Source organism: Lepidochelys kempii, chromosome 2, assembly GCF_965140265.1.
Source record: "Lepidochelys kempii isolate rLepKem1 chromosome 2, rLepKem1.hap2, whole genome shotgun sequence".
In the NCBI taxonomy this organism is placed as follows: domain Eukaryota; kingdom Metazoa; phylum Chordata; order Testudines; family Cheloniidae; genus Lepidochelys; species Lepidochelys kempii.
The window spans coordinates 37270202-37287728 of record NC_133257.1 but is presented as its reverse complement, the minus strand read 5'-3'; the positions used below and the strand labels follow the sequence as shown (position 1 = coordinate 37287728).

Sequence of the window (17527 nt, the reverse complement as noted above, 5' to 3'; positions counted from 1 at the left end):
GGCTGTCTGTGAACACTGGAACACCTAGGGCTAAGGGTAAAACTGTTCAGAGGCAATAAGTAACTTGTATTAGAAAAGGGGATTTGTATAATATAGAAGCATAAAGCCTGGAATTGCACATTTATGTTTCTTTGCTGTGTAACTGGTATGAGTTTGCCCTTCCTTACTATTTCATCTTTGAATCTGTGATTTTTTTCAGGGCTTAATTTGTGCTGGGGCTTGCCAGGGCTGAGTCCCAGCACCTCTAGGCTTGGCAGTTCATAGCCCCAGCACCTCTGGGCTTACCACATTAGTTATGAAAGAAAAAAAATTGCTTGAGCCCCAGTACCTCTTTCATTACAAATTAAGTGCTGGATTTTTCTATTAAATAACCTTTTTGGTTTTTTTTTTTTTTTTTTGCCCCAAGCAGGTCTCTGTTGTGCAAACTGCATGGAGTGTGTGTGTGTGTGTGTGTGTCTGGGCCAAAGTGAGCTGATAACAAGTGAGCTGGTTTCCCTCTTTTGGGGGTGATGAACAGAGGGGAAAACTCCAAGCGTCTGGTAGCTAAGAACTCAGGGAGGACGGATTTGGAGGGACTTGGGACTGGAAGGGCTGTTGGTGTGACCCTGCAAGGAGTAATTAGGCTGGGGGAGCCAGGGTGAGACCTATATGCCTGAAGGCTAGCTACTGGTGTCAGGGCTCTGAACCATAGCAGTACAGCATTAAGGTACCCAAGGTTACAGGACAGATGGTAAAAGAACCCCTTACTATTCTGGGTGATTCCCACAACGTCACAATGACAATTGGCCCACCTCGGCTGTCTTTGTCCACCCTCAAGAACTGGACCAAAGTCAACTGAACAAGTGTAAGTACCTACTGTTCATTATGTCCATACTACCCCTGCCGTTTCAGTTTAGTTTTATACAGAGGCCCATTAGTGGTTTGCTACTCTGTGGCAGCACTTTTGTCAAGCCTGACATACTCACTACACCAAACACACTGATGTCATGATATATACCCAAAGGTAGTATATAATAATATATCACTGGAAAACTAATACATCACTGATCACCAATATTCTTGCATGATGTATGTATGGGATGTGTACAAAGAGTTATACATATGTGCTGAAATTATGTTCTTAAAATGGCAGGACAAAGTACCCCACCGTAGACAAAGGAATGTGGTTCCATCTCCTTGAAGATAAATCAAAAGACACTGGAAATGCATTTACATAAAAGATAAACAAAGCCATCAAGCTAAGAAGGGGAGAAGGTAACCACTCAACTATCCCAGAGTGTCATACCCACTTTCATATTAGTGGTCTTCTATACCATTGTATCTGCAATGCCCTGTGGGTAGCTGTCCCACAGTTCCTAGTTCCTCTCTCTCAAGCAGAAGCTGTTAGGAGATTTTGAGGCCTTCTGGGAGTCTAGGGGAATTGTGAGAGAAGAGGTCAAACCCATGAACATGAACCACCAAGTACTGGCACCATTTCCTAGTTATTTACTCAAAATGAAGGCCAGGATGAACTTGAAGCTCTTGTATATCAAGAACAGTTTCTGCTTAAGCACTGATTGGGGGAGAGGGATAGCTCAGTGGTTTGACCATTGGCTTGCTAAATCCAGGGTTGTGAGCTCAATCCTTGAGGGGCCCATTTAGGGATCTGGGGCAAAAATTGGAGATTGGTCCTGCTTTGAGCAGGGGGATGGAGTAGATGACCTCTTGAGGTCCCTTCCAATCCTGATATTCTATGAATACTATTATTTTTCAAGTTGCAGTGGGGGAGGATTAGGTTGGATATTAGGAAAAACTTTTTCACTAGGAGGGTGGTGAAACACTGGAATGCGTTACCTAGGGAGGTCGTAGAATCTCCTTCCTTAGAAGTTTTTAAGGTCAGGCTTGACGAAGTCCTGGCTGGGATGATTTAATTGGGGATTGGTCCTGCTTTGAGCAGGGGTTTGGACTAGATGACCTCCTGAGGTCCCTTCCAACCCTGATATTCTATGATTCTATGATTCTCAACCTGGGGGTTGTGAACAAGTCCAAAGAGGATGTGACTTCCCTTCTTTTCTTTATGGCTCAATAAGTAGAAAGATCTTTAAACTCTGTTTCTGTTGTAATACAAGATCATTGTACAAGAACCACTAGATAGACCTTTTAAAAAAGTCATGAGGTGATGGAGGCTGTTCTGGCAGTACCTGTGGGGATCCAGAGATCAAGCCAGAACTGTTTACAGCTTCTTCAAAAGATAAGGTCATCTCCCTGTGTTGGCAGAGTCCTCCATTGCTTGGTCTGTTCAACCTCTGCTATGGTGGAAGCACGATACAGCCAGGTCACCAAATCTTGTAGAGATTTCTTGGGGAACGAACCACTAAATAGCTTTCTACCAAAAAGTTTATTGTACTTCAATAATGCCAAACCCTAGAGATCCTCAGATTTGGGCACAATGATATATCTTTAATTACTGATACATTTACCTCTGCTGATATACAGACTAATTGTACAATCCAGTGAACTCTTCATGTCATCATTCACATACAGTAGGCATAAAAGCTCTTGCTCTTTGCTGAAGAAGACTACTGTTTCATCTACTATAGCTGCATGCCACTTTCCAGAATTTTTCTCAGAAATATTTTTCACAATTTTAAGAGTCATGATTTCCTTTATCTCATTTTGAACAACTGGCGTTGTGAATCTGTCTTGACTTTTTCAGCTCATATATAAGGATCCTCTTCTGCCTGCAAAAAAGCAGTTGAATAAAGTTGCAGTCAACCTCTCCACTTAAGGGCTTTGTGATCGTGTCCACCCCACTCCAGACCTGAAGGGCTTCAGGTGACTAGGTGGGCCAATGAACCACCCAGGCTGCACCTGGAGGAGGAGCCATGGAGCAAGGGGGACTAAGCAGAGATGAAGCTCAGCTGGAGAGGAACAGGAGAGGCCTGTATTAAGTCCACTAGCTGAGAGTAGAAGGGGCTGCAGAGAGTGAGGCTGAAGTCACTCAGGATGGGAGAAGACAAAATAGGAAGTAGCCCAGGGATACAGCTAGGTTTAGGTAAGGTTTAGGACTGTGCAGACTCTGAATTCTTGTTGTAGGGTCCCATGGCTGGAACCTAGTGTAGAGGGTGGACCTGGGCCTGGGCCCAGGCCCGGAAGAGGAAAACTACAGGGACCTGGCCAGAGGGCCAAGCCATGACGCAAGAGCAGTCAAATCCTGGGAGAATGAGAGTGAGAGGCAGGTGGAATGAGCAACTACAGGAAGGAGCATCATACTGGCAGAGCTAATGCCCTGATGTAACCAAAGGAGGCACTCCAGTGGTGAGTAGAACACCCTGTGACAAGCATATTTTCAGTATAATGGCCTTGGAATGCAAGTCCTTTTCTAACAAGATAACATATGTTACTTAGTATTTTCAGCAGGCTCTTCCTGCTTTCATCTTTCTTCTGAGAGTACTGAAAACCTAGCATATCACCATGATGTCACCACTAATTAATAAGGCAGACATAGTATTGGAGAAGCAACCAAACTGCAACAGGAGGAACCATGAGCTATATATACTCATTGCTATGGGCTTGCCTTGAATCTGACATGCCAGGACACTATTCCAATTAACACCATCCTAAAAGATATTCCTGAAACTGTTTACAAAAAATCACAAAAATAATTTTAAAAAAGTCACCCAAATCAGATATTTCAGAACATAAAATAAGTTAGTGTTAAATTCATCACCTGGCATCTTGTGTCCTCTGTCCAACAAGATGTATTCTCCGTGCAGAGGCATTGGCTTGAATTTTGAAGAACTACCTTGAACTGTGTGCATCTTGGGAGGTTGTGAAAGATGCAGTGAAAGATTCTGAAATGAGATCTTAAATTAGCTCAAACAGAAAAGTTTCACTTCCTCTTTGGTAGGGAACTCATTCAAGAAGCGTTAAGCATGCTAGACAATCTGTTCCAAATTCTTCAGTCTAACTCATTTAATTCACCTCAGTACATCCAATTAGATGAATGCCACCATACGCGCCAACTTCTCCTGGCGCTGGTGGGTGCTTGACCCCCCTCTGCTCCGGGCCCCGCCCTGACTCCATCCCTGTCCTGCCCCCTCCCGCCCCCATACCAACCCCTTCCCCAAAGTCCCCGCCCCAACTCTGTCCCCTCCCTGTCCCTATTCCGACTCCTTCCCCAAATCCCGGCCCCACCTCTTCCCCGCCTCCTCTCCCCTCCCTCCCGGAGCTTGCTACAGCTGTTTGGCCGCAGCAAGCACTGTGAGGTAGGTAGATGAGTGGGGACATGCAGTGCACTCAGGGACAGAGGTGGAGTGGAGGTGAGGTGAGGTGAGGTGGGGCAGGGTGGGGAGCTTGGCTGCCGGTGGGTGCAGAGCACCCACTAATTTTTCCCCGTGGGTGCTCCAGGCCTGGAGCACCCACGGAGTCAGCACCTATGAATGCTACAGCTTATACTGAGAACAAATCCACCAGAAAAAAAGTTTAAAATTGGAGATAGTTGACTGGCCTGAGCTTCCAAGGAAGAGAGAAATTCCCAGGAAAATGCTAATAGGGACAGGTGAACCCAGCTACCCAAATTCAGTAAAAGAATTTTATAAATACATCTATTATGAAGCAATTGATTTGAGAATGTCCAGTATTCAGTGAAATTTACACAGGCTACAAAATTATTCAAAATCTTGAAACCTCTCATCATAATTCCAAACCTAACAAACACAAGTTCAAGATGTGCTTCAGGTGTATAGACTGATTACTCAGCTTCATCTGTTGCAAACCAGTTTACAGAAAACAAAAAAAGGAGTACTTGTGGCACCTTAGAGACTAACCAATTTATTTGAGCATAAGCTTTCGTGAGCTACATCTCACTTCATCAGATGCATTCTGTGGAAAGTGTAGAAGATCTTTTTATATACACACACAAAGCATGAAAAAATACCTCCCCCCACTCCACTCTGCTGCTGGTAATAGCTTATCTAAAGTGATCGCTCTCCTTACAATGTGTATGATAATCAAAGTGGGCCATTTCCAGCACAAATCCAGGTTTTCTCACCCCCCCATCCCCCACACACAAACTCACTCTCCTGCTGGTAATAGCTTATCCAAAGTGACCACTCTCCTTACATTGTATATGATAATCAAGGTGGACCATTTCCAGCACAAATCCAGGGTTTAACAAGAACATCTTGGGGGGGGGGGGGGGGAGGGGTAGGAAAAAACAAGGGGAAATAGGCTACCTTGCATAATGACTTAGCCACTCCCAGTCTCTATTCAACCCTAAGTTAATTGTATCCCAGTTGCAAATGAATTCCAATTCAACAGTTTCTCGCTGAGTCTGGATTTGAAGTTTTTTTTGTTGTAAAATAGTGACTTTCATGTCTGTAATTGCATGACCAGAGAGATTGAAGTGTTCTCCGACTGGTTTATGAATGTTATAATTCTTGACATCTGATTTGTGTCCATTTATTCTTTTACGTAGAGACTGTCCAGTTTGACCAATGTACATGGCAGAGGGGCATTGCTGGCACATGATGGCATATATCACATTGGTGGATGTGCAGGTGAACGAGCCTCGGATAGTGTGGCTGATGTTATTAGGCCCTGTGATGGTGTCCCCTGAATGGGTATGTGGGCACAGTTGGCAACGGGCTTTGTTGCAAGGATAGGTTCCTGGGTTAGTGGTTCTGTTGTGTGGTATGTGGTTGCTGGTGAGTATTTGCTTCAGGTTGGGGGGCTGTCTGTAGGCAAAGACTGGCCTGTCTCCCAAGATTTGTGAGAGTGTTGGGTCATCCTTCAGGATAGGTTGTAGATCCTTAATAATGCGTTGGAGGGGTTTTAGTTGGGGGCTGAAGGTGACGGCTAGTGGCATTCTGTTATTTTCTTTGTTAGGCCTGTCCTGTAGTAGGTGACTTCTGGGAACTCTTCTGGCTCTATCAATCCATTTCTTCACTTCCGCAGGTGGGTACTGTAGTTGTAAGAATGCTTGATAGAGATCTTGTAGGTGTCTGTCTCTGTCTGAGGGGTTGGAGCAAATGCGGTTGTATCGCAAAGCTTAGCTGTAGACGATGGATCGTGTGGTGTGGTCAGGGTGAAAGCTGGAGGCATGTAGGTAGGAATAGTGGTCAGTAGGTTTCCGGTTTACAGAAAGATCACTGAAGTCAGTACTGAAACATCTCAGTTCATTAAGCTAGCCTGAACATCAGTTGTTTTCCAAAGTGGTGAAGTTGATAAAAATTATTTTGTCGGTGCCCGCAACCAGTGCTGTGAGAGTAATTTTAATGCTCTACATTGTATTAAAACATGGCTTTCCTAAGTGACGTACTTTGCACTTGTCTTTATTGAATGTCATTTTGTTGATTTCAAATCAGTCCTCCAATTTGTCAAGATCATTTTGAATTTTAATCCTGTCCTCCAAGTGCTTGCAACCCCTTCCAGCGTGGTGTCACCTGAAAATTTTATATGCATCCTCTCCACTCCGCTACCCAAGACATCAATGAAAATGTTGAAGAATACCAGACCCAGGACAGACTGCTGCAGGGCCCCATTAGATACATCCTCCAAGTTTGACCGCAAACCATTGACAACAACTCTTTGAATATGGTTTTGCAACCATTTATGCATCCACCTTATGGTAATTTCATCTAGATAACACTTCCCAAGTTTACTTATCAGACTGTCACGTGGGACTGTGTCAAAAACCTTAATAAAAATCCAGATAAATCACATCTACTGCTTCCCCCTATCCACTAGGCCAGTAACTCTGTCAAAGAAGGAAATTAGGTTGCTTTGGCATGATTTGTTCTTGATATATCCATGTTGGCTGTTTTTTATAACCATATTAACCTCTAGGTGCTTACAAATGGATTGTTTAATTTGTTCCAGTATTTTTCTAGGTATTGAATTTAGGCTGACTGGTCTATAACTTCCCAGGTCCTCTTTGTTTCCCTTTTTAAAGATAGGTACTAGGTTTGCCCTTCTCCTGGCCTTTGGGACTTCATCTGTCCTTGTGATAAATGAAGTGGGGGAGGGAGGGAGCCGTAATTCCTTTTATCAACACTCAGCCACCCAGTTAGCTATAAAGTCCCTCTTGGTAGCTATTCTTGACTCGCTTTACCTGTAAAGCGTTAAAAAGGTCCAGGTAAAAGGAAGGGAGTGGGCACCTGACCAAAAGAGCCAATGGGAAGGCTAGAACTTTTTAAAATTGGGGGGAAAAAGCTTTCCCTTTGTGTGCTGTTGTTCTCTGGGAAAGAGGGGAACAGGGAGCAGTTATGCTGTGAGAAGCTGAAGCCAGATATGAAAATCATCAGATCATATCTAGAACTACTTACTTAACAACCCAGATATGTAAGTAGATCAGGAATGTTTAGAAAGATGCAATTAGGTTTATTTCTTATTGGCTTGTGGACTCCTCTGTGCTAAACCCAAACTCTTTTTGTTTTGCTTGTAACCTTTAAGCTGGACCTCAAGAAGGTTATTCTTGATGTTTAATTTTTGTAAGTGGGTTTTTAAAATCTAGCAAAAGCCTAAGTTCCAGATGTATTTTCTTTCTTTTTGTTTTTAATAAAAATTACCTTTTTAAAGAACAGGATTGGATTTTTGGTGTCCTAAGAGGTTTGTGCATATGTTGTTTAATTAGCCGAGGGCAACAGATAATTTCCTTTGTTTTCTTTCTCAGCTCTTCCCCACAGAGGGGGTGAAAGGGCTTGATGGTACCCCATAGGAAGGAATTCCCAAGTAAGCCTTCCTGGGTTCCAAAGGGTTTTGCATTTGGGTGGTAGCAGCATTTACCCATCCAAGGTCAGAGACAAGCTGTGACCTTGGGAGATTAATACCAGCCTGGAGTGGCCAGTATTAATTTTTAGAATCCTTCTGCACTCCAAGTGCCAGAGTGGGGAATCAGCCTTGACAGTCCTCTAGAAGTTCTCAAAGATAATCACTAAGGGTTCCAGAATTCCTTCAGCTAGTTCCTTAAGTACCTTAGGGTGAATTGCATCAGGCTTTGCTAACTTGAATATGGCTAATTTACCTAAATATTCTTTACGCTGTTCTTTCCCTATTCTGGCGTCTATTCCTTCCCCTTGTTGTTAATATCGTATTAAGTATCTGCTCACCATTAACTTTTTTAGTGAAGATTTGACTCAAAATAGGCATTAAACACTTCAGCCTTCTTCTCACCTTGGGCATCCAAAAATAGAGGCACTCAAAATCACTACTCAATTCTGGAAACCTTGACCAATCTCTTTTTCTTGTAAACTGAGCACATGCCATGTGGAAGTTGCTGAGAGGCAGCATGGAACCCCTGAGGGCCACTTCTTTGCATCGCATTCTGATCTTGCACAGGGTATCTCATAACACAAGATCTTTACAAATTAAATGACAATTAGCTTTCAATCTCTAGTGCAGGGGACTGAAATTTACTACAGCTTCTCATTGTAACTGAGGCAAAGAAAGAACAAGAAACATCAAAAAGCAAAAAAAAAAAAAAAAAAAAAAAAAAAAACACCGTGAACTCCTATGAGCTTTACGTGTCTAAAGATTTCCCAGTTTTCTTTTTGAAAGAAAAATATGTTTAAAGAAATCTGCAGTTAATTAACCATCTTGTCGTATGTGCATTTCTGTGTGAACAATTAGGTCAACCCACTGAGCAAAGCGCAGTACATGTGTGAAACTCTCTTCAATCAAACGTTGGCTTTAGGTTGTATTTAAGGAATTAGCTAGGTAGACTAGAATGTCCTTCCAGGCATGTGCTACTTTGAAACTTTAGTCTGCATAAGTCATGTGAAACCTCCTTTGGCCATAGTTGAAAAAGGGAGCTAACTCCACTGCTGTGATTTCTGCATTAACTTTCTCTAACCACTTGCTACAGCAAGATTGTAAGAATGGAATTTTCAGCAGTTTTATCTCCTCCCTCCCACCCTACCTAACATCTTTTAATGTTGAATGATTAATTGCCTTTCCAACAACTAAGACTATATTAGTCTTTCTATTGTGTTCAGCCTGTTCCAGCTTTTGAGCTGTTAAGCATTATTTGGAGTTCCGAGAGGGATAATTCTTGGGTAAGAAAGAAGCGAGAGGGCACAAATCTAGAATACTTTTACTTTGGCTATTTTTATTTGCCATATGCATGTAGCTGCTATTGTTGCCTTGAGCAAAAATGGATAAAACAGCAAAAATGGCAGGCTACATGTGTGTAAGCTTTGCTGAGTTCAGGATTCTGGCCAAATCCTAGAAGATTAGGGTTGGAAGAGACCTCAGGAGGTCATATAATCCAACCTCCTGCTCAAAGCAGGACCAACCCCAACTAAATCATCCCAGCCAGGGCTTTGTCAAGACAGGCCTTAAAAACCTCTAAGGATGAAGATTCCACCACCTCCCTAGGCTACCCATTCCAGTGCTTCACCTCCCTCCTAGTGAAACAGTGTTTCCTAATATCCAAGCTAGACCTCCCCCACTGCAACTTGAGACTCTTGTTCCTTGTTCTGTCATCTGCCACCATTGAGAACAGCCTAGCTCCATCCTCTTTGGAACCCCCCTTCAGGTAGTTGAAGGCTGCTATCAAATCCCCCCTCACTCTTCTCTTCTGCAGACTGAACAAGCCCAGTTCCCTGAGCCTCTCCTCGTAAGTCATGTGTCCCAGCACCCTGATCATTTTCTTTGCCTTCCGCTGGACTCTCTCCAATTTGTCCACATCCTTTCTGTAGTGGGGGGCCCAAAACTGGATGCAATACTCCAGATGTGGCCTCACCAGTGCCTAATAGAGGGGAATAATCACTTCCCTCAATCGGCTGGCAAGGCTCCTACAAATGCAGCCTAATATGCCGTTAGCCTTCTTGGCAACAAGAGCATACTGCTGACTCATATCCAGCTTCTCATCCACTGTAATCCCCAGGTCCTTTTTTGTAGAACTGTTGCTTAGCCAGTCAGTCCCCAGCTTGTATCAGTGCATGGGATTCTTCTGTCTTAAGTGCAGGACTCTGCACTTGTCCTTGTTGAACCTCATCAGATTTCTTTTGGCCCAATCCTCTAATTTGTCTAGGTCACTCTGGACCCTATCCTTACCTTCCAGTGTATCTACCTCTCCCCTCAGCTTAGTGTCATCTGCGAACTCGCCAAGGATGCAATCCATCCTATGATCCAGATCATTAATAAAGAGGTTGAACAAAACCGGCCTCAGGGGTACTCTGCTTGATACTGGCTGCCAACAAGACATCAAGCCGTTGATCACTACCCGCTGAGCCCAACAATCTAGCTAGTAGTTATGCAGTTATGTATATCACAATTGCTAGCCAAACTGCTTCTGTCTTAATGCCATCAACCTGGAAAGCACCTTTGTAAGAACATGTTTTGGCTCTCAATCAGAAACTCACTGAAGCTAGCTAGCCCAGTGCCAAATAGTTTGTGGAGACCTTTTACTCTGTAGGCTTATCTACATGGGGAAATTGACCAGAATAACTATTGTGGAATGAACTATTTCAGAATAGCTCCCTATCTGGACACTCTACTCTGGAATAAAAGCCACAATTTATTTATTTATTATGGTGCTTTGTGAACACAGTAGTTATTCTGTAATAAAGTGACTTTTATTCTAGAATAAAGTGGCCACATGGGTACACACAGGGAGCTATCTAAGAATAGCTGTTGTGGTGCAATAGCTATTCTGGTCAATTTCCCAATTTCCCCCATGTAGACAAGTATTACATTTTAGAGAACTTCTACTTTTCAGACAAAAAGTGAAACAATATGTAATTCTACACATAACCTATTCAGGGGTATCAGTGTGTGATTATACAGCAAAAAGTGGCACTGGGGGTTCTAGGTCTGCCCCTCTGTGACTTCCACATCACATGTGCTTAGCTTAAAGTTAAAAAAAAAACCCTTATCATTTTCCCCCTCTTTTAACAATAGGAATGACCCCTGAGTTCACAGATTCATTAAAAATCCTTGCTATTGGACTTGCACTTGCATGTGCCAGTTCCTTTAATATTCTTGGATGGAGATTATCTGCTCCCCGCTCCCAACCCCAATTTATTCCTTTAAACTGTTTGAGTTTGACCTCACCTCCGATATAGTAATTTCTACCTCCATATCTTGATTCCCATTAGTCACCCTGCCACTACCCCTAAGCTCTGCATTAGCCTCATTAGAAACTGAGGCAAAGTATTTGTTTAGGTTAGGGGTTCTCACACTTTTGTACTGGTGACCCCTTTCACATAGCAAGCCTCTGAGTGCAACCCCCCTTATAAATTAAAAACACTTTTTTATGCATTTCACACCATTATAAATGCTGGATGCAAAGCAGAGCTTCGGATGGAGGCTGACAGGTCGCGACCCCCCCATGTAGTAACCTTGCAACCCCTTGAGGGGTCCCGATCCCCAGTTTGAGAACCCCTGGTTTAGGTGTTGGGCCATGCCTAGATAATCTTTACTCTCCACCCCATCCTCAGTGCTTAGCAGTCCCACTTCTGCCTTCCTTGTTTTCTTTTTATTTATATGGCTATAGAACCTTTTACTGCTGGTTTTAATTCTCTTTGCAAGGTCCAACTCTCCTTGGCTTTTGGCAGTTCTCACATTATCCCTACACTTTCTGACCTCCAAGACATAGTGTTCCTTGCTGATCCATCCCATCTTCCATTCCTTGTAGGCTTTCTGCTTTCTTTTAATCACCTGTTTGAGATGCTTGTTTATTCAGCTTGGTCCACAACCCTTCCCTACACATTTTTTCCACTTGCTTGGGATGCAGGCTTCAGATACTTTTTGCAACTTTGACTTAAAGCAAGTCCAAGTCTCCTCCACATTCAGATCCTTGAGTTTTTCAGTCCAGTCCACTTCCCTAACTAATTCCCTTAATTTAAAAATATTATCTCTTTTGAAATCAAGGACCCTTGTTGCAGATCTATTTTTGTTTGTTCTTCCATTTAGTTTAAACTGAATTAGCTCATGATCACTCCTGTGGCTCTGAACTCTGGTATCTCCATTGATTCTTTCCCTCTTCTTACAGTACTAGCCACTCTTCTCTTCTAACTCTCTTTCTCCTTCACTAGCCGGTCTTTTCCTCTGCCTAGTTCCCATAGTTACAGACCAGTCTCCCCTCCAAGTTCTTCAGTCCAGTTTGCATCTGCAAGTCTTGACTTTTCCCTTCAGCTTCCTCTTCTTTGCTCTGTCATTTGCTCGAACCCCCTTCAAAACCCAACCATAGTTTCCACCTGCATCTCCAAGCCTCGTATCTTCTCTTTCATCAGCTCTATCAGGCGGCACTTCATACAAACAAAGATCTTTTCAAGTACCCACTCTAGGATCATGTACATCCTACAGCTTCCATATCCAGTCATCTTCATTGTCTCTTCCATTGGTTGGGTCACTACCACTGCTGCCTCTGTATCTATTATAGCCTTCTCGCCTAAACTCCTGTCAAGGAAAAAGAAAACAAACCCAAAACACCCCCCCGCCCCGCAAACTCTCACTCAAACTCCCCTGTTTGTGTGGCAGTGTGCTGTAGCATTTTGAAAGTGTTTTTTTTTTTTAACATAATCATATCTCCCCTCTCCTACAGACTAAGTCACATCTTTAAAACCATTCCTGGCCAGGTCACCTCCTGCCTATATCATTTATCTCTCGATAGCCCCAGTAATTCCCCATAATTGGCTTATTGGTCATGGTCTGTAAACAAAAATTCATGGGCCGTGACCTGTCCATGACTTTTACTTAAAATACCTGGGTGTTCAGGGGGAGGGGTGGTGGTGGTCTGGGGGCACTGCAGGTGCTGGGAGAGGGGGGACATGGCCACAGCACACAGCCCAGGGCTCCTGCTGGTACTGGGGGGGGGGGCTGGGCCATGGCGCATGGCCTGGGACCCCTGCTGGTACTGGTGGAGACAGGGGCATGGCCACAGCACACAGCCCATGACTCCTGCTGGTACTGGGGGAGGGGAGCCATGGCCACAGCACACGGCCTGGGACCCCTGCTGGTACTAGGGGAGGAGGGCTGGCAGAGGCTTCCTACCTGGTTCCGCATCCTTGCAGCTCCTAGGCAGCAGAGGAGGAGCTCTGCTGCTCCTGCCACAAGCACCAGCTACCACAGCTCCCATTAGCCAGGAACTGCAGCCAATGGGAGCTGTGGGGCCTGCAGGCAGCATGGAGACACCCCTCACCCCCACCCCTCTGCCGCCTAGGGGAGCTGCAGGGGGGCCATGCCAGTGGGAGCCGTGAAGTCCCCCACCCTGAGGTAAGTACCCCTCTGCACTCCCCAACCTTCTGCCCCTAGCCCCCTTCCACATACCCAAACTGCTGCTGCTGGCCCAGGGCTGCCTGCCTCAGGTACAGGCCAATCTGGGCTATGTAACTGCTATACTAATGATTAATATGTATACTTAAATGCTTAAATATATACATTGTGGGTCGTATTATTAGCATAGTATATATGTATGCTAGTCAGTGTATATTAGTCAAAAGGGCCTACAGAGACAGGCAGTAGCTGACCAAGGGTTTTGTAAATGCCATTGGCACCTAAATGTTGGATATTAAGTGCATAAAATGGCAGTTACGTACCTAAGTGCCCCTTGGGTATCCTACCCCTAACGTAAACAGGGCAAGGTGCAGCTCCACCTCAGTGAAGCTGGTTGAAGAGAATCCAAGGTAAAAGTATAGCTTGCCCTACAATAGGATTTTACAATGTCTTTATCTCATTGTAAAAACATGATCACAGAGAACATCCTGCTAGTAACTTCCTCTCTTTTAAATGAAGCATTAACAGCTTGATTCAATGACCCACTGAGACCTCAGTGCATGTTTGTGGGATCACACCCAAAACTCTTTAAAAAGCTACTGTCAGAGTATCTGTAGGGTCAGTTACTACTAATAATGACTAATTAGTGGATATTTTGTTATTTAAAAGACACTCCAACAGTGTTTGGAGTCTCCATGTACATAGTAAGCCAGATGCAGTGTTGCCAACTCTCACAAATTTATTGTGTGAATCTTGTGATATTTGATCTTTTGCTTAAAGCTCTAGTTCTTGTAGTGAAGTGATTACATGAGACTCTCTGCTTTTTTTAAATGAAGAGGTTTCTAGCCCTCCTGGTTGTGGAGAAAAACCTGAAAGCATGAACCCAAAAAGCTAAAAAAGTAGAAAGCAAATAAAAAGAACCTGGCTGGTCAGGCTGAGACTGAGCTGCTTGGCTGCCTTTTGAACGCCTGCCCTCAGTCTGAGCATGCTCGGTAAGAACTAAGGGGTGGGGCATCCTTAGCCCATAACTGTTCCTTAACCCTTTCCTGCCTATTGAGTGGTTTTTACATTCTATCACACTATCACATGATTATTTTTTTTAAGGGGGACTGACTTATTGTTTTTGAAAGCTTGGGGATGACACTGCAGCAGCTATAAGCGCATGTGAAAACTGTTAGTATTACAGTTCAAAATGCTGAGGAGCAGAAAGGCCCATTTTCGGGTCTGGTCTGAGTAATGAGAGACCATTTACTCTCCCATCAGTCTTGTAGTCTTAACCTGGGTCTTCAGAATTACTTAATTGAAATAATAGCAAATATTTTATTTAGGAAAAAAAACCCCACACCCAAATGCAGGCATATATATGCAGTACACCCATGAGACCATTTACACTTTTCTAGAGGTCCATGTTGGGTAAATTATAGACAGAACAGAGCTGTAGCATGACAGAATTGGATCACTCCAGAAGAAGGTCCAGAAGATATTGTGCCTCAAACTGAGCCTCATAATTCCTCTGGCGTGCATAAGTTCTCCCTTAGGATAATGCACTGGGCTTCCCTTTTTGTATATGACAGCCTCCCCATCCATATAGCGTGCAGTCATAATCTGGATTTGAATTAGATGTCATCATCTGACCAGTCATTGTGACATCACCAGAAATCTTAAGAGTGTTACATGGTTGCCAGCAACTACAAAGTACAAGACTTACTAAATGACCACAGTATCCCATGAATACAGCAGCAAAAGGTATGGAAAAATCCAAAAAGGTAACCATAATTTCCCAGGTAGCTTGTATTAGATCACACTTATAACCATAGCAATATCTATATTTTTTATCCGTAATGCCCAGAGTATTCAGCAAACAATAGTAATTTAAAAGTATCTAGAATAATTAGCATCCAAAAAGGGAAATATATATATATATAATAAACAAAAGTTTACAAATAAATATATATTGTTGCTGGTTCCTGGCTGCCAGTTTTATGGGTATGACTAGTGGTTCTAGCAGGGGATTGGAAGCTAGAACTCTTGGATTCTTTTCTCTCTGCCACTAGTTCACTGTACCATATACCGTTGGGCAAAATCCTGAGGCCAGATTTTCAGAAGTGCTAATCACTCGTAGTCCCAAAAATTAGGCCCTTAATCTTTCTGTGCCATAGGCCTTGTCTATAATAGAAAAGTTGCAGCAATTTACGAGATCAATTTCAACATGATTTAGTAAAACTGGGTGCAATTTCTGCAGTGTAAACAAGGCCGTAGTTTATCCTAGGGTTGCCAACTTGGTAATACTTAAAAACTGGACATTCCAGCAGGAGTGTCAGAACCTCCCCTGCCCCACCTCTTCCCCCGAGGCCCTACCCCTCCCTTCATTCCTCTTCCCTTCCCTCCCCTCGTCGCTTGCTGTTTTTCACCTCCCACCCCCTGCCACCTGGGTCAGGAGGGACTTGCCTGCAGAGCCAGGGCTGGGAGCTGCAGCTGCCCGATGAAGGATTTTGCCCCCTGGCTGAGTAGGGGCTGGAGCAGGTGATGACCTGGAGCCTCCCCACCTACCCCGCTCTGAGTAACTGGACTTTAGGTGTCTGGTCAGTAGATCTGACCGGACACTGTCAGGTCTCCTTTTCGACCAGGTTTTCCCGTTGAAAACTGGGCACCTGGCCACCCTAGTTTACCCATATGTAATACGGTAATTTACTAGATCCATTTTAAACTGATTTAGTTAAACTGGTGCAATTTCTGCAGTGTAAACCGGGCCTTAGTTTACCTATCTGCAATATGGGTATAAAACTCACTGTTCCTGCTGAACAGGGTTGCTGCAAGGCTTAATTGTGTGTAAAGCCCTTTCAGATTTCCAGATGAAAGGCATTAAGCGACAAGACAATACTGTTTTGTCCTATTTGTTAGGCCTACACTATAGCATCTACTGTAACAACAACAGGTAGAACTGCACTGCAACTCCATACTTATTCTATGCATCTAAATCTGAAGGGTCTTGGCTGACTTACTTTACATTTAAACTTTGTAAGATCAAAAGCTAAAATTCACATTTCTACTCCTTGTTGCTTTTAACAGTCTTCCTGTGCTCTCTCTTCCTACTTCAGGATTTTCCTGAAGTACTGAAAGGACATCGTCAAGGCTACCTCTTTAAATGCAGTCCTAGCATGGTAGAGACTATCATTATTCTGGAAATGGAAATGGAAACTGAAACTAGAAATGGCCCACCTGATGATCACTTTAGATAAGCTATTACCAGCAGGACAGTGGGGTGGGAGGAGGTATTGTTTCATATTCTCTGTGTATATATAAAGTCTGCTGCAGTTTCCACGGTATGCATCCGATGAAGTGAGCTGTAGCTCACGAAAGCTCATGCTCAAATAAATTGGTTAGTCTCTAAGGTGCCACAAGTACTCCTTTTCTTTTTGCGAATACAGACTAACACGGTTGTTACTCTGAAACCTGTCATTATTCCTACTGCAGCTGTGTTACAGAGAACTCAAGGAGTTTTCTATACCAGTGTTGCATTTTAATTGAAAAGTTAACCTTTTTGCTTTGGGAGGTATGGGGGGAGCGGAGGAGGAAGGAGTAGTGGGTTACCTTTCCTAGAACCCACTCTTTCTGGCAGTATTGGCTGAGGACAGGACATTGGACTCTCACTCAGGAATCCTGGGTTCAATTTCTGGCCCTGCTACTAGTATGTTGGGTTACCTTGGGCAAATCACTTCGTCTCTCTATACTACCGTGTCCTCACCTGTAAAATAGGAATAAGAATACTGACCTCCTTTATAAAGCACAAGGACATGTATGGATAGAAGAGCTAGGTATTAATTAATATCCAAAATATTTATACCTCAACTCTTACATACTAAGGTGCTAGACGCTATAGAAACCGAGGGAAGATAGTGATAATCACAGTTGCATGCACCAGGTTTCAGTGCTTGGATGATCATTAAAACTGAGTTGTAGGTGGGAAAAAGAGTCCACTTTCACAGCTTTTAAGACCAGAAGGGACCATTACGATCATCTAGCCTGATCTAGTAAAACACAGGCCATAAACCTTCCCCCAAATACCTTGCCTCCTCAAACTCATGCAACAAGTGTCCCCAGACAGTCTCCCAGAAGTGTCTTATTCTTAATATGCAAATTACCATAGGAAATTAGTGCTTTACTGCAGGTGTTCCAAATCTAGTGAATGCAGTGCAGGTTTAGTACTGATTTCACTGTTTTGACTGTAATTGGAAACAAAGTATCCAGATGAAACTAGTCAGTTACTATGTCACTCAGGCAAAGCAGAATAAAGCTGAATCAAAGATTTGATGCAGAGAAAAACTTG

The 17527-nt window shown here is 43.5% G+C and overlaps 1 protein-coding gene across 1 annotated transcript in view; it reads right to left on the bottom strand.

Annotated features, from left to right (window-relative positions):
* Nucleotides 1-2404: 2404 nt before the first annotated feature.
* Nucleotides 2405-17527, bottom strand: part of LOC140906445 (uncharacterized) — a 38803-nt gene continuing 23680 nt past the window's right edge. Inside the window, exons 2-3 of the transcript XR_012157112.1 lie at nt 3710-3833; nt 2405-2720 (exon numbers count right to left, since the gene is read on the bottom strand). The gene's annotated coding sequence lies outside the window, so the exon portion shown is untranslated. The remainder of the gene's footprint in view (nt 2721-3709; nt 3834-17527) is intronic.